A 13,894-nucleotide genomic window follows, 5' to 3' on the forward strand; every position below is an offset into this window, starting at 1 on the left:
ACCGTGTCCCAGGGTGCGCGCAACACCACCCTCTCTCTTCTGCCTCCTCCTTTCTCATATATCCACGCTTCTCGATGATATCAACCACAGCGAGGAGCGTCCTCTCCCCAACAAGGCCTAGAACAACGGCACGCGCCGGCAACTCCAAAAAAACGACGTTACACGACGCGAACAACGAGCCACGCGCGTGGCGCCGACGGCTCGTTACAAAGCCTGCCATTCGGGCAGAGTTGCCAACTCGGCTAGAGAAAGACGGCTACAAGACGTCGGCGCTTGAGGCGAGGCGCGCGCGCCTCTTTACTATTTTCCTCCTCCGGTTTTGCAGCGGGCGGCGAGCTACATATCTCCCTCTTTCCCACCCTGCATCGTCGGCACGGCACGAGCCGAGCCGGCGCCCTCCCATTTCCGAATCATCCTCGCGCCAACAGGCAACCTACAAACAACGCAAGCGGCGGGGTGCGCGCACGCTCGCACACAACGCGGAGGAGGAGAACTCGCCGCCGGCCGCAGGAGCTTGCAAGCTGCCGGTCCTACATCCCACGCAACACTCGCAAGTCAGTAAGCCAGTCAGTCAGTCGAGCGCTCAGCCTGCGGTCCTTGTGGCAGCAGCGGAACACGCTGGCGTGTGACGGAACGGCCTGGCGGAGAAGACGACATAGAGCAACGCTTCGGTTCACAGGAGTGCGCGTACAGACGGACGGCCGCGAACGCCGAAACGTCGCGGTGTACAACGAAGAGAAGGAAGACCTTCGCCTCTCCCTCTTTCACTGCACGCTACGCTAACTGCGTCCACGGCGACGTCGTCGTTGTGCTCGTCGCGTCGTCTGGGAGCTAAGACGCGCGTCGCTCCAGGTGGTCTGTCGTGGTGTTAGCGGGCGGCGGCCTCCGAAGGGCTGCCGGCGTCCTCAACGAACGTCGTCCGTCAACAGGCTGTGCTCTACCAGGACTTCCACAGGTGCCCAGTTACATGAGTCTCGATTTTTGTAACCAGCAACAGACGTCGGGACATCTTGCCAGTAAGGCCACAGCGAGCTTTATCCGAAAACGCCTCGAAGTTCCAGTCGCCGAAGACTTCAACGACCGTGCTCGGAACCTCCGTCTTTGATACCTGTAACATCACTACGGCGTCAAGCTGACAGGATTATCGAGGGCTTCGGGTGTCGCGGGGTGGATTAGCTTCGCGAAAGCCCGCGCGTGTGCTGTGTAATGAAACAGGCTTGAAGTACGCCAACGCGAAAGGACTGTGTTTGAAAGCTCCGGTTTTGCCGTTCCCACATCAACGGACCATTGCGGTGCGCCTCACTGCCAGCTCCCGCCGTCATCATCGGGTTTCACATCCAGCAAGCCGCACTTAAACACAGCCTGTGACAAAGCCGATAAGGAAGGACAAAAGTTAACCTTGACCTTCTTGCCTACTCTACGACCACGGCGATGTGTGAGCGCCCGCAGCGCTGAAATCTAGGCCTGCGTAAAAATGAGCGCGACTGCAATTAGTCCTTCTTCGCCCGCATAGAAGTCGAGTCCCTGTATCAAAGAAGAACAAGATAACTGCGGGCTTCTTCAGTAAACAACCGGTGGATAAGAGCCCGCGCAGCTCTCCACATTGGCTGTCTGGGTGCGAGGTCAGAGGGCCGCAGGTAAATGTGAGTAGGAGATGGTCAGTTCCGCCAGGTGGCGAAGAAGACCCAACTAGAGCGGGAAATTGTGTGTGGAGTTTCCCTCTTCACAGAAAGAAGAGCTAACTTGGGCCAAGCTCGCACGTGCAGAAAATATTATAGCGCCGAAAAAAATTAGAGCGTGGAATTACAGTTGTATAAACTTCCAAGCCAAACACGTCTACGGGAGTTCTCAAGCGGATACATCTACACGACCTCCTATTGTACGTTTGCGAGCCTAGCGAAAGCGTGGTCGACGCGAAAACTGCGCAGACCTGGAAGCCAGACTTTGTCATCAACGAACTTCGTGTTTCGGGTGGCAAGTAGTCTACAGGACGCGCTCATACGCTGCTTTTCTGCCCACGACATAACCAAAACTGGACATAACCTAGACAAGGTCTTCAGCCACTTCGACAGCGAAGGAAAATTCAAGGTCACCGAATATCCACGTTCGTTTCGTGCAGTGTATTTTCACGAAAAGTGCGCAGCCCTTGGAAAACTGGATCGTGCGCCATCATGGCCTCTGGTGCAGTCATCGAGGAAACTGCCGGGCTCGCATCTTGAGTGACAGGTGGTGTCTCCCCCCCAAACCAGACCTTCTTGTGACGACCGAAACCCCACCTGAGTGCACCGAAACGTTAGGTAAGCGATATCCCTCATTTAAAAACTCTTTTTTCACATGTCTACCTTCCACTTAAGATGATGTGTGGTCATGGCCAGAACATGAAGTGATCTTTCTCGAAGAAGCTGTAGAAGTTAGTGGAGCATTTATTCCGACAAAACAGGCATTTAAGTTCGGAGCACCTTGTGAAGGCCCTTTATGAGATCATAATCATAGTAGCCAACGTACAGAAAAATAGTGGTTGTTTTAAGTTAACCCTTATAGAAATTAGTTGTTTGTGTTATATTGGGCACTCGATAGAGTTATAGAAGAGTAAAAAGCGGCGAAATAGTGCTACGTTCTGTCATGAGTAAAGCTATAATAAGTGCAATAAGTATATAAAGAAGGAGAAGAACACATTAGCGAATGTTTGACAGATCCAATCATTTGTTGTCACACACAGGCGTCGTAGATCTATCGCAAAACAAGAATGCTGTCGCATTTCTTTCCGAGTGAAGGCATAAACGTCAATACCTTGGTTTTCATTGTTACTTAGATGAGAATGAATATTGCAAGCTAGCACATATCATAACTTTTAGTAAGACGCCTCCTTTCCATCTTTTAAACGCTAGTGTGGCGGGGGCTCCACGCAACGTCTGACACAGGAAGTCCGAAGTCCTTCGTGTGTTTTGGACGGCTAAGCCCCATGGCTTGGTGTTACTGCGGGGCAAATGTTTATCGCGCTTTTTAGTAGTAATCTGTGCTAACATTTCTTCTGCGAAGTACCGTGTCTGCCTCGGTGGATCAGTGTTTAGGGGGCTCGGCTGCTGAACGATCGACAATATTGAACTACGATGTACTCTACTATGGCAGAGCAAGGCTGTCCCGGCACAAGAATGTGTTTAGAACAAACTGTGTACGTTGTAGAGTAATTTATGCACTCTACTATTGAAAAGCCACTTACTGTCCCGGATGGAACGTAACAGCGCCTACACTTCCTTCGTGAGAAAATATTTCAGTGCGGCGTCTATGTGTGCTTAGAAAAAAAAAATGATTTAAAGTACTTCGAATTCTCCTACGGGCAAAGCAATCAACCATCCCAGATCCAGACGCAACTCCTTACTGTGGATGTGTGTTTAAAACAAATGTTCGACAACTTAGAGTACGATGTACTGTACTAAGGGACAGCAGTTTGCCGCCCAGTTTTAAATGTGTGTTTAGAAAACCGTGTTCAACGATTTAGAGCACTGTAGGTACTCCACCATCTGGGTGAATAAAGCTGTCCCTCAGGCGGATGAAACGTCATACCAGCGCGCGCAGTTTCACGTTACGCGCTTGCATATGTGCGCAAGTTTTATGCTATCCGGCAAAAGCGCCATCGCCTCTTCAGGTAGTTGGACCATTTCTCTCGATATGTCCGACTTACTTTTGCAGCAGTACAAGGTGAGAAGTCAGAAAGAAAAATGGTCGTTTGAAATGCGTACGTTCTTTGGTAAAACTTTCGTGCACAATAAGATTGATCACGCTGCGATTGACATTTTTTTTTACATATTCTCTTCCCTCTTCCCGAAGCTGCACATTTCTGCCAGCCATGCGTGAACTCCCGCGCAGAATTGCAGTAGATCTCGTCATTTTGAGATTTCAGGAAGAGTTAGACTTGAGCAATATGACTCCATCGTCGTCCTGCCGAAATGACTTCGTCGTCGTCCGCTATACTCAAGGAGAAAAAAAAGTTTGCTTGGTGTGAGGTCAGGTGAATATTAATGGTGAGCCAATTTATTTAACTTACAAGCAGTGCTTCGCGTTTTCGAATGACCCGAAAAATTCCGATGAACACTTGCCGGTAAATTTCTTACGATTCGAATTTATCCGGTAAGCCCCAATTTTGAGACGTTGAGAATGCCCGACGTGAAGAATTCCCTTTTTAAAAGGACATTCTCAGCGTTTAAATGGCATTTTTAAAGCGGACAATCATTCATCGAAATGGGCGCACCTCCGTCAGCGGCAGGAACTTCGTAAATTATGCTAACGAGCTTTGAGCTTGTATTACGAACAATTGTAGCTGCTTTCTAATCAAGTAGTTGGACTTGTATGTATATGTGATAGCAAGTTCGAACCTTCCAGACATTAAAACACACTTACAGTATTTGCGTGTTCTGATATTGCATCTAAAATTTTAGAATGATAATAATGATGACCGCAATAACAATAATAGGTCCTATATTTTTTATCGAAGATGAGCCTGTCAATGAGAAAAGCGGACCTTACAAAAGTACACTTTGACGAATTTGCAGCAGTGCACATCAGCAGGCTTATTAGCAGGACTACTGAACAAGAAAAAAAAAATAAAGGGATGGAAAAACAGGAATACCAGCAATAATACAAGGCATTTTCAGTGAAAATAAAACTATTGAAAGAACATTGCATGAACTGATACAAAGCGAAGTGAAGTCCCGAATTTTCGGAGCGTTGGATATCTATGAGAAATAAACTCGGATAAAATCAAATTATTTCTGGAAAAATTATGATAAACTCCTTAAGACGCGCTTCGAATATCAAGAAACATAAACTCCCGGAACACGGACGGAGCTCTGAAGCCCTGTCTATAAACAGGCTACATGCCTCACTATCACCTGTACATTATGTCTGTGCTGGGTGAACAGCTCTTTCCCGACACGTGCTGCCATATTTGTTTTGACGCTCTAGCGGTGTTGCGTGGTACTACACAAACAGAAGCTATATTACGCTAAAACAAGACAAACGCACTATCATTTTGATGCCTATCGTGTACTCCTTCTATAAGTTTGTCGCATTCTCATTAATAGTAAGTACTTTGTGAACACCCTTCGTACAAGGAGGTTTTATTGCTACGCCAATTACGTGGACAATTTCAGGAGCGATTCTCGGTATTAGAGGATATAATGGACGCCGTTGGTGCCACGTCTCACCGGCACCAACGGCGTCCAGCCACACCTGAATGAAAAATAGACGTAAAAAGTTATGTCTCGTGAAGGAGTGTGATTACTAAAACCTATACTCGGGGTTGTATCTATACAGCGGGTACCTATATACTGGAACGTTTTGGTCAAACTGCAGTATCACGCAAAAAAAAAAGCATGTGTTGCCCTGTAAAATTGAACACCACCCATTAGAAAAACCTGGACCGCCATTGTAAAATTTTCAAACACCCTGGGATGCCACGCGGGTTGTACACTGTAATTTGAGCGGAACGTTCAAATAAGTATTCACCGGCACTCGTTTTCGCCGGTACTCGTATTAACCGGTACTCGTTTTGCCACCTGACGTGCTGAACCAACGATAAACACTATACTGAATTCAGAATATCAACATGACGTAGCTTCCATGATGGTCCAGGCTTCTCGCACATTTTACATTGAATCGCACGGGCTATTCGTGCTATAGTACCGTTGTACCGCAAAAGTGGCGGAGACAATGTTTGCAGGTCGACGGTCTTAACTTTGGGGTCTATGAAATTAGCTATTTTTCGCCCCACATTCACGAATAGTATACTGTAGACAGATAGAATTCTGGAAGAAGAATGCGAATAAGGCGGAGCCTTGCCGAAGCGTCCTTTAGAGAGGGCGCCACTATACACTCCCACTCGGCCTAGCGAGACACACTGCCCCAGTGGTCGCCTGCCACCGCCATTGTGTTTTTTTCTATTACTTTTTTAGTCTACAGCAGTTCCCCACTGTAGCTTCTCACATGTTTTTCTTTTCTTAATTTTTTCCGTTATTCCGTCGTCTGAGCACAGAGAAATATCGTCCCGCCGTCGTACTTCCGAAGGGAACGCGCTGCTTGCAATGCAAATGCAGCGAGGCGATGACATAGCTGCCGCATTGTGCGTCGTCGCAGCACGTGGGCAACCGTTTCAAGATGTGTGCCCACCAGCTGCGTCCGCGTCACGGAAGCCGCAGAGAAGTGCAAGAATGTGGGCCACTATGCAATGCATACTGCCACACCCGTTCCTTTCTTTCTATTTTCTTGCAACTGCTCCACTACAATGTAACTGCTGCCTTGCGCGAAACACGCCCGAATGACTGCGAAAACTATCCTGATAATGTAAAAAAAAAAAAACTTTCGATGAGATTACGTGCCGAACGCGAACATTACAGTCAGTTGTGGAACTTACGCAGCCGCTAGCGACAACGCTGTTATCTTCGATGGTACATATACTCGTATAAAAGCCGACGCACTTGACCACTCGCCAGTTTTATCGACCGCCGACGCTCCGTTCGCCGCTGTTATCGTACGCTGCGTATTGGTGTAGTTTGAGTTTCCATTTCCCGGCCATCATCATCATAACCCTGACTACGTCCACTGCAGGACAAAGGCCTCTCCCATGTTCCGCCGGTCAACTCGGTCCTGCGCGTGCAGCTGCTGCAACTTTATATCCGCAAACTTCCTAATCTCATCTGGCCACCCAAATTTCTGTCTTTCCCTCACCCGGTTGCCTTCTCTGGGAATTTAGTTAGTTACCCTTAATGACCAGTGGTTGTCTTGTCTACGCGATACGTGCTTGTCCCATGTATATTTCCTCTTTTGATTTCAACTAATTGATTGATTGATTGATTGAATAATTCATATTTGGGGTTTAACGTCTCAAAACCACCATATGATTATGAGAGACGCCGTAGTGGATGGCTCCGGAGATTTCGACCACCTGGGATTCTTTAACGTGCCCCCAAATCTGAGCACACGGGCCTACAACATTTCCGCCTCCATCGGAAATGCAGCCGCCGCAGCCGGGATTCGATCCCGCGACCTGCGGGTCAGCGGCCAAGTATCTTACAGCCACTAGACCACCGCGGCGGGGCGATTTTGAACTATGATATCATTACCCACAGTTTGTTCCCCGACCCACTCTGTTCTCTTCATGCCTCTTAAGGTTACACCTATCGTTTTCTTTTCCGTCGCTGGCTGCGTCGTCCTCAATTTAGGCTGAACCCCTCCCGGCCACGAGTTCGGCCATATAAGGAGTTTCGTCTCTGGACACGACCACTGCTGCCTTCGTCTACGTCACGACCACGTGACCATGTGCACTGCCGTGGAGCGGGACGTTGTGTCTTAACGAGAATCGCGTAAGGCAGCCTTTCGGTATGCTGGAGCACTGGGCGAGCTAGACGCGCGCGAAAGGCGAAGAAATGAACGCGGCATCCATGGCGCTGACTATCCACTCAAGTTTATTGCGTCGACCGCACTTACGTAACGCGCGCGAACGGGATGAAACCCGAATGCAAATGTGTCGTGGACGTAGATTACGACGCCTTGTTAACGAATGGGACTCGCAGGAAACTGCGTGCCCACATTGCCTCTCATGCACACTTGCTACAAGCACGTCGGACTCTATTATAAAGAAAACTAGAAAAGACGGAAAAGCCGAAGAAGAAGAAAGAGCAAAACAAAACTTGTTTCTTGACCCTCCTGCAAAGTACGCGCAGAGATACATGTATTGTAGTGGGGAATTCGCAAGGCCACGACTAGTGGGACCATGGCTGAGTGCGAAGCGCGAGCGGGAGCACGAGCTGTAGACGCTTGAATGCCCGAGCATTTGTTTCCATACCGGCTGTCTGCCTATTACCTGGCGTCGCTATTAGACCCCGTTGCAGTATGATGAAGGGAAGGTCAACCCAGCATGCTCGGTTGCTACGTAAGAAAGAAAGAAAGAAAGAAAGAAAGAAAGGAAGAAGGAAACAAAGGAAGAAGGAAAGAAAGGAAGAAGGAAAGAAAGAAAGAAGAAAAGAAAGAAAGAAAGAAAGAAAGAAAGAAAGAAAGAAAGAAAGAAAGAAAGAAAGAAAGAAAGAAAGAAAGAAAGAAAGAAAGAAAGAAAGAAAGGGCGACCTTTGACCGCTGCAATATTGCGCGCTCAAAAAACGGAGGTATTGATGAGCCACCCATGATAAATTTTTTTTCCATTCCAGGATAAAAATATAGGACAGGGGGCGAGAGGGCAGCAGTGAGGTGCGGTTCAGACGAACGTACTGAATAGAGAAATAACGGGAAAGGCCAGACCCAGAATAAAAGGTCTATGATGTTTGGGGCTATATTCTACAGAACCACAGCCCCCCCCCCCCCCACCTTCCCACCCCACCTTAACAACATCCCCCCCCCCTTCTCTTTCGCATCCTTGTTGCACACACCGTTATGCATTGTAATGAAGTGAAGAACGAAATGAAATAAGACGAAAGGAAATATGTCTTCCGGCTTGTGGCACGTGTTGCTCCTGTCGACGTGTGGGGGGGGGGGGAGGATAGCGCACCCCCTTTGACCCCCCCCCCCCCCCCCCCCCTGTGGTGCGTGAGATCGGCCAGGCACGACGCCGCGCAATAAGCGAGCGAACAAACGAATGGCATAAAGGAGAAGTAAAGAACGAAACGCTTGAGAAGCGCGCGCGCGCGCGCTCCTCATTGCGTCATCCAAGTCACGTAACGTGAAGACTGGGCCGCGCAAAATTTCCTAAGAGGAGGGCGGAAAGTGGTGTCAGCTACGCGTGCGCCTTCAAAGGAGCGCCGCGTATAAGCGTTTCAAGTTCACGTCTGCTCCGTCTAATGTTTCACCACGGAGACGAACAAAACACGGGGGAAGTCGACGATCAGTGCTTTCTTGTAGCCGGAAACGTACAGAGGCGTGCGGCTTGCCGAGTTGCATACTTAATTTGCCGGCATGTGTGTGATGTCTTTGTTGTTGTTGTTGTTTTTTTGGCGAGATTATTTTGGAATTGCTCGTCCTATAGAGCACGTAGCAGTGTCCGTTACGTTTCTAGCGGCCTATCTCGCATCTAACTTACCTGGTGGGCTATTAACAATTCTGTAAAAAAAGACTCTTCGCTATAGGCTACCAATGGATGGATAAATGGATGGATGGATGCGAAACTTTATTTGAAGCCCTGATGTGCACGACTCAACACGCAGTGTGCCGCTCCCACGTTGGGACAGTCAGGCCAAGCCCGACCGCCGCATCGTGGGCCCTCTGGACAACCCACAGTTGGTCCCCGACATCAGGGCTCTTGATAACGGGTAACCGTTTTTCTTCATTGGGTTGGTCCGTGCCCCGCAACGAGGGGCAACGCCAGAGAATGCGGTCTAGTTAGTCTACCAATTGGGAGCATTTACGATGAGATTGATTATAAGGTTCGTGGCAGTGGTAAACTCCGTGATAATTTCGACCATTTGTAGTTGTTCGGTGTACATCTATAAATTTAATGACACATCTTCAAATCGTATCGTGGCTCCCTGAGGTGCTGTTTCGTCCAATCACCGTAGCACTCGGGCGGTGTGCTTTCTCGAGCTTATATGGCGTAAGTATCTGGAATAACAGATAGATGAACTGGTTGGATTCGTTGATATGTGGGGTTTAACGTCCCAAAGCCACCATATGACTATGAGAGACGCCATAGTGGAGGGCTCCGGAAATTTCGACCACTTGGCGTTTTTTCAACGTGTGCCCAGTGGCATACCAACTCTATCGCGAGGGGGGGGGGGGCAAACTACCCACCTCACTCGTATAGATATATATCAGCTTTTAGATGGAGCTTTTCGATGGCTGCATTTTCGTTGGAGGCGGAAATGCTGTAGGCCCATGTGCTCAGATTTGGGTGCAGGTTAAAGAACCCCATGTGGTCGAAATTTCCGTAGCCTTCCACTACGGCGTCTCTCGTAATCATATGGTGGTTTTGGGACGTTAAACCCCACATATCAATCAACTCCCGACCATTCAGTCAGCGTGTGCGTACACTAACCACTACACCACATCACGCTGTGTAGCCGGGTGCGATTAACGAAACAGGCTTGTGAAGGCACCGATGAATCGTTTGCACATGGCACGGACATTCCTGCAGTTACCTCAAAGAACGGGTGCTTTGCTCCACAAGGAGGAAAGTTCCCCTCCATGCAGTGCCGTGTGCAATCTTTCGCGCACATTTGTTCTTATGGAAGAGCAAAGAGCCCTTTTCGTGATAACTGCGCAGTTATTCCGGAAAACGTATAGAGTGTATGTGCGTGGGTACATCTCTGTGAGCTCATCCTTGCTGAGAAAGAGAGAACTGAGCAACGCTGCACGTGTGTGTGCTTCTTTTCCGTCAAAGTTGTATTTTGAGCTGTAAAAGACCACTCAAGTTGAATGAAAACTAACTAGGTTGACACCTAATTTTAAGCCTTCATTGTGCAAAACAAAAGAAAGAAAACGCGGTCTTTCACCTTCTCCCCATAGTCCGGTGGGTCAAGGTGCGGGGCAAGCTTATAGAAGCTGAGCTTCCCACTGTACTAGAGTCCACTGCTTTATTCTTCATCCTTTGCAAACTGCTGCGATCGCTCCTTGTTACTGTAAGCAAGGCTTATCAGATTTATCAGAGACTAAAGCGCAATAGTTTTTGTGGCGCTTCTATAGTACGGCAGAACTAAAGAATTAAAATAGATTCGTCACAATCATCAGCTCACAGCAGCTTCGATAAAGCAGCGATGATGCTATTCATTTTTGATGAAAGAAAATAATTTTCCTGATGCAGCAAATGCTCTGACTGGTCCGTAAAACGATTTCTCGTTCCCATCCATAAGAAAGCAAGTACAAGACGCTTTCGCGCCTTCTACTGAGGCCGCTTTGCAATGATACAGTATAAGGTGCGAAAGAGTCGCATAGGCGGCCCGCACCGCAAGGAACATTCAAGGACAATCGTCACAGCACAAATTTAGGAAACATTTTACTTTATTAAAACATTCCCTAGTAACATGTTCATGTTCTCGTAACAATATGATTGAGTGATTACTGTTCTTGATTTTCCCAGTGTGCAACTGACAGTGCCCCGCCGCGGTGGTTTAGTGGCTAAGGTACTCGGCTGCTGACCCGCAGGTCGCGGATTCGATTCCCGGCTGCGGCGGCTGCATTTCCGATGGAGGCGGAAATGTTGTAGGCCCGTGTACTCAGATTTGGGTGCACGTTAAAGAACCCCAGGTGGTCGAAATTTCCGGAGCCCTCCACTACGGCGTCTCTCATAATCAAATGGTGGTTTTAGGACGTTAAACCACACAAATCAATCAATCAAAGCAACTGACAGTGACCCCTGTCAAAAGTGGGGGGGGGGGGGGGGCTCAGCTTCCTTTCCCAACTTTTCTCAGTGAGAGGCTCATGCCACCCTTGCCCCCCACCCCCCCGGCCTACACGCCTATGCGTATGCCCAAATCTTAACACACGGGCCTACAGCATTTTCGCCTCCATCGAAAATGCAGCTGTCGCAGCCGGGATTCGATCCCGCGACCTGAAGATGAGCTAGTTGGTATGAGTTCAGTCTAAAACAATAGGGCGTGCAAACACGGGCATAAGTTAGAGGTCTAGATACCACAAGCGGCTTTTGTGGTGTCTACACTCCTCTCAATGTGTCCGTGTTTGCGTGACATATATCTTTTAGCACGGCATAAGCCCAACGGCTGCTTTGGCGCATCAGATCCATCAAAGCGCGCCTTTCTGGCCGGGAGTCGAACCTCGCGTCCTCGAAATGAGCAGTACTGCACCTTAGTCGGCAAGCTACGTGACGTCAAATGGGCAAGAAAGAGTGTTCCACAATCGTCGCAATGGCAACAGATGGCGCTGGCTGACGCTCCCGCAATTTAAACGCACATGCGTACCTTATCAAGTGGACGGGGTGATCACAGCCAGCGTAGCTCACTGCTAGAGCATCGGACGCGTTATTTGAAGGTCGCAGGATTGGACCCTGCCGGTGGCAAGTTATCTTTCCGTGCACTTTTCTTTCTTCATTCACATTTACAAAACAACGACTTCTAATGCCGTCCCCTATACTTTCCTTGGCATTATTGTCTGTGCGTTTTCATTAGCCCGGTGAGCGAAAGAAAGAACAACGATGTCGATTACCTTCAAGCCGGTTCTCATTACTGTAATAGTATGTTTCGTACAGTGATTAAATTAGGACGAGCTATAGATGCATAAGAAAACTTGGAGGTCTGCCAGTTCGTAGAACACCCCGCCGCGGTGGTCTACTGTGGCTAAGGTACTAGGCTGCTGACACGCAGGTTTCCGTAGCCCTCCTCTATGGCGTCTCTCATAATCATATAGTGGCTTTGGGAATTAAACCCAAGATATCAATCATTCATCAGTTCGTAGAACGGCTGGCCACCCTGTGCAGTTGAATGAAGCTAAAGGCAATTGTGTCAAATGTGGCGGTGCACGGCGAAGATAAGGAAGATGGAGGGGCGAGACTATCGGCGGCATTGTGATCTGTTGTCACCCCCCCCCCTTCATCGCTAAGGAGTATATTATATCGAGCAAACAAGGTAACAAGGAACGTAGTATATGGGCTACATAGACTACACGCCCACGTGCTTACCACGCTTTTCGACAATTCAACATCTCCAAATAAAGCCCAAACTCCATAAGCGCGAAAATGCACGCGACAGCGACGAGCGACGCGACTTAGATCGGCGTCGCGCGATCAGTCGCTAGCGCAGGCAAACCTCATTCACGCAACGGCTTCGGCGAGCGAATTCCACTGTTGCTGGCATGAGGCCGTCAACTCGCACCAAGAAAACCGCGTAGCGAGCGGTTTCCAATTTAAAAATAAGATATATTGTTGTGTAGTAGAACGGAAAGTGTTTATTATTGCCATGCAGCATTTTTTATATGCGCATGCGTAATAAACATTGCGTTATTTCTTGTTGCGCATACGTGACACGGGCAGGGTTACGTGCACCTATGTAGTCTTCGTCTTTTCCGGTTGTTCGCTATTGGCTGCTTGAGCCCAGCACTTCCGGGCGATGAGCGACGGTTTCCAAATCTGGAGAACCGAGCGATCGCGCGAAAACGAGCACGCGACACGTCGCGCGAACGCCCTGTTTCGTCGCTCATAGCGTCGCTCGTCGCTGTCGCGTGCATTTTCGCGCTTATGGAGTTTGGGCTTAAGTGTCTCTTTTGTGCTGAGTGCTTCAGTTGACCCCATGTATAGGCACACATGCCATGGGCGGCTGTTATAATAATAGCGCGTACGCTTCGGTCGCTTCTTTCTCTCTTTTTTTTTTTTGGTTCTTTGACGTGTTAGCGTATCATCTGTTTCGAAGTCGTACAAGTTTGCCCTATCAAACCACCGCCAAGTTTTTCAAATAGTCAAGATGGCGGCGCCTCTAGCCTTACTGCACATTAAGCTTCCTTTCTTCGACTCAATATCATGCCTCTCGCTCTAACAGCGCCCTCTATCTAGTGCTACGAGTCAGACGCGTGACTCCACTTATATTGTGGTGAGGGGGGTGAACCCCCTGTGGGCTGAAGATCAGGAATAGGTGGTGGTGGTGGTGGTAGTGGTTAGAAGATGAGAAAAGGCACCTAATTTCTGCAACCTGGTCGGGAGCACGGCGCAGTGCCTGCGGGGAAGGGAAAAGTGGAAAGAAGAGGAAAGATTAATTGAGCAGTGGAACGGTCGTCATCAACAGAAGCAGCAGTCCAGAAGCAAGGGTAGGGGTGGCAAGGGCCCCATCCTCAGCGGTAGGAATACTGAGGCTGACATGCACAACTTCCACCGTTGCTCTCTCCCACTCCGCTCCCCCCCCCCCCACACACACATGCACACGCACTCGCACATACGCAAACACACACTCTGCGCATGCGCACGTAAGCACCT

The 13,894-nt window shown here is 48.9% G+C and overlaps 1 protein-coding gene across 2 annotated transcripts in view; it reads left to right on the top strand.

The window, feature by feature from the left end:
* The first annotated feature begins 430 nt into the window (after positions 1–430).
* Positions 431–13,894, top strand: part of LOC119167151 (uncharacterized) — a 90,914-nt gene continuing 77,450 nt past the window's right edge. Inside the window, exon 1 of one of the 2 annotated variants that reach the window (XM_037418589.2) lies at positions 431–2,297. The gene's annotated coding sequence lies outside the window, so the exon portion shown is untranslated. The remainder of the gene's footprint in view (positions 2,298–13,894) is intronic. The other variant, XM_037418588.2, reaches the window with a different exon arrangement.

Source organism: Rhipicephalus microplus, chromosome 6 (genome assembly GCF_043290135.1).
Source record: "Rhipicephalus microplus isolate Deutch F79 chromosome 6, USDA_Rmic, whole genome shotgun sequence".
NCBI classification, from domain to species: Eukaryota; Metazoa; Arthropoda; class Arachnida; order Ixodida; family Ixodidae; genus Rhipicephalus; species Rhipicephalus microplus.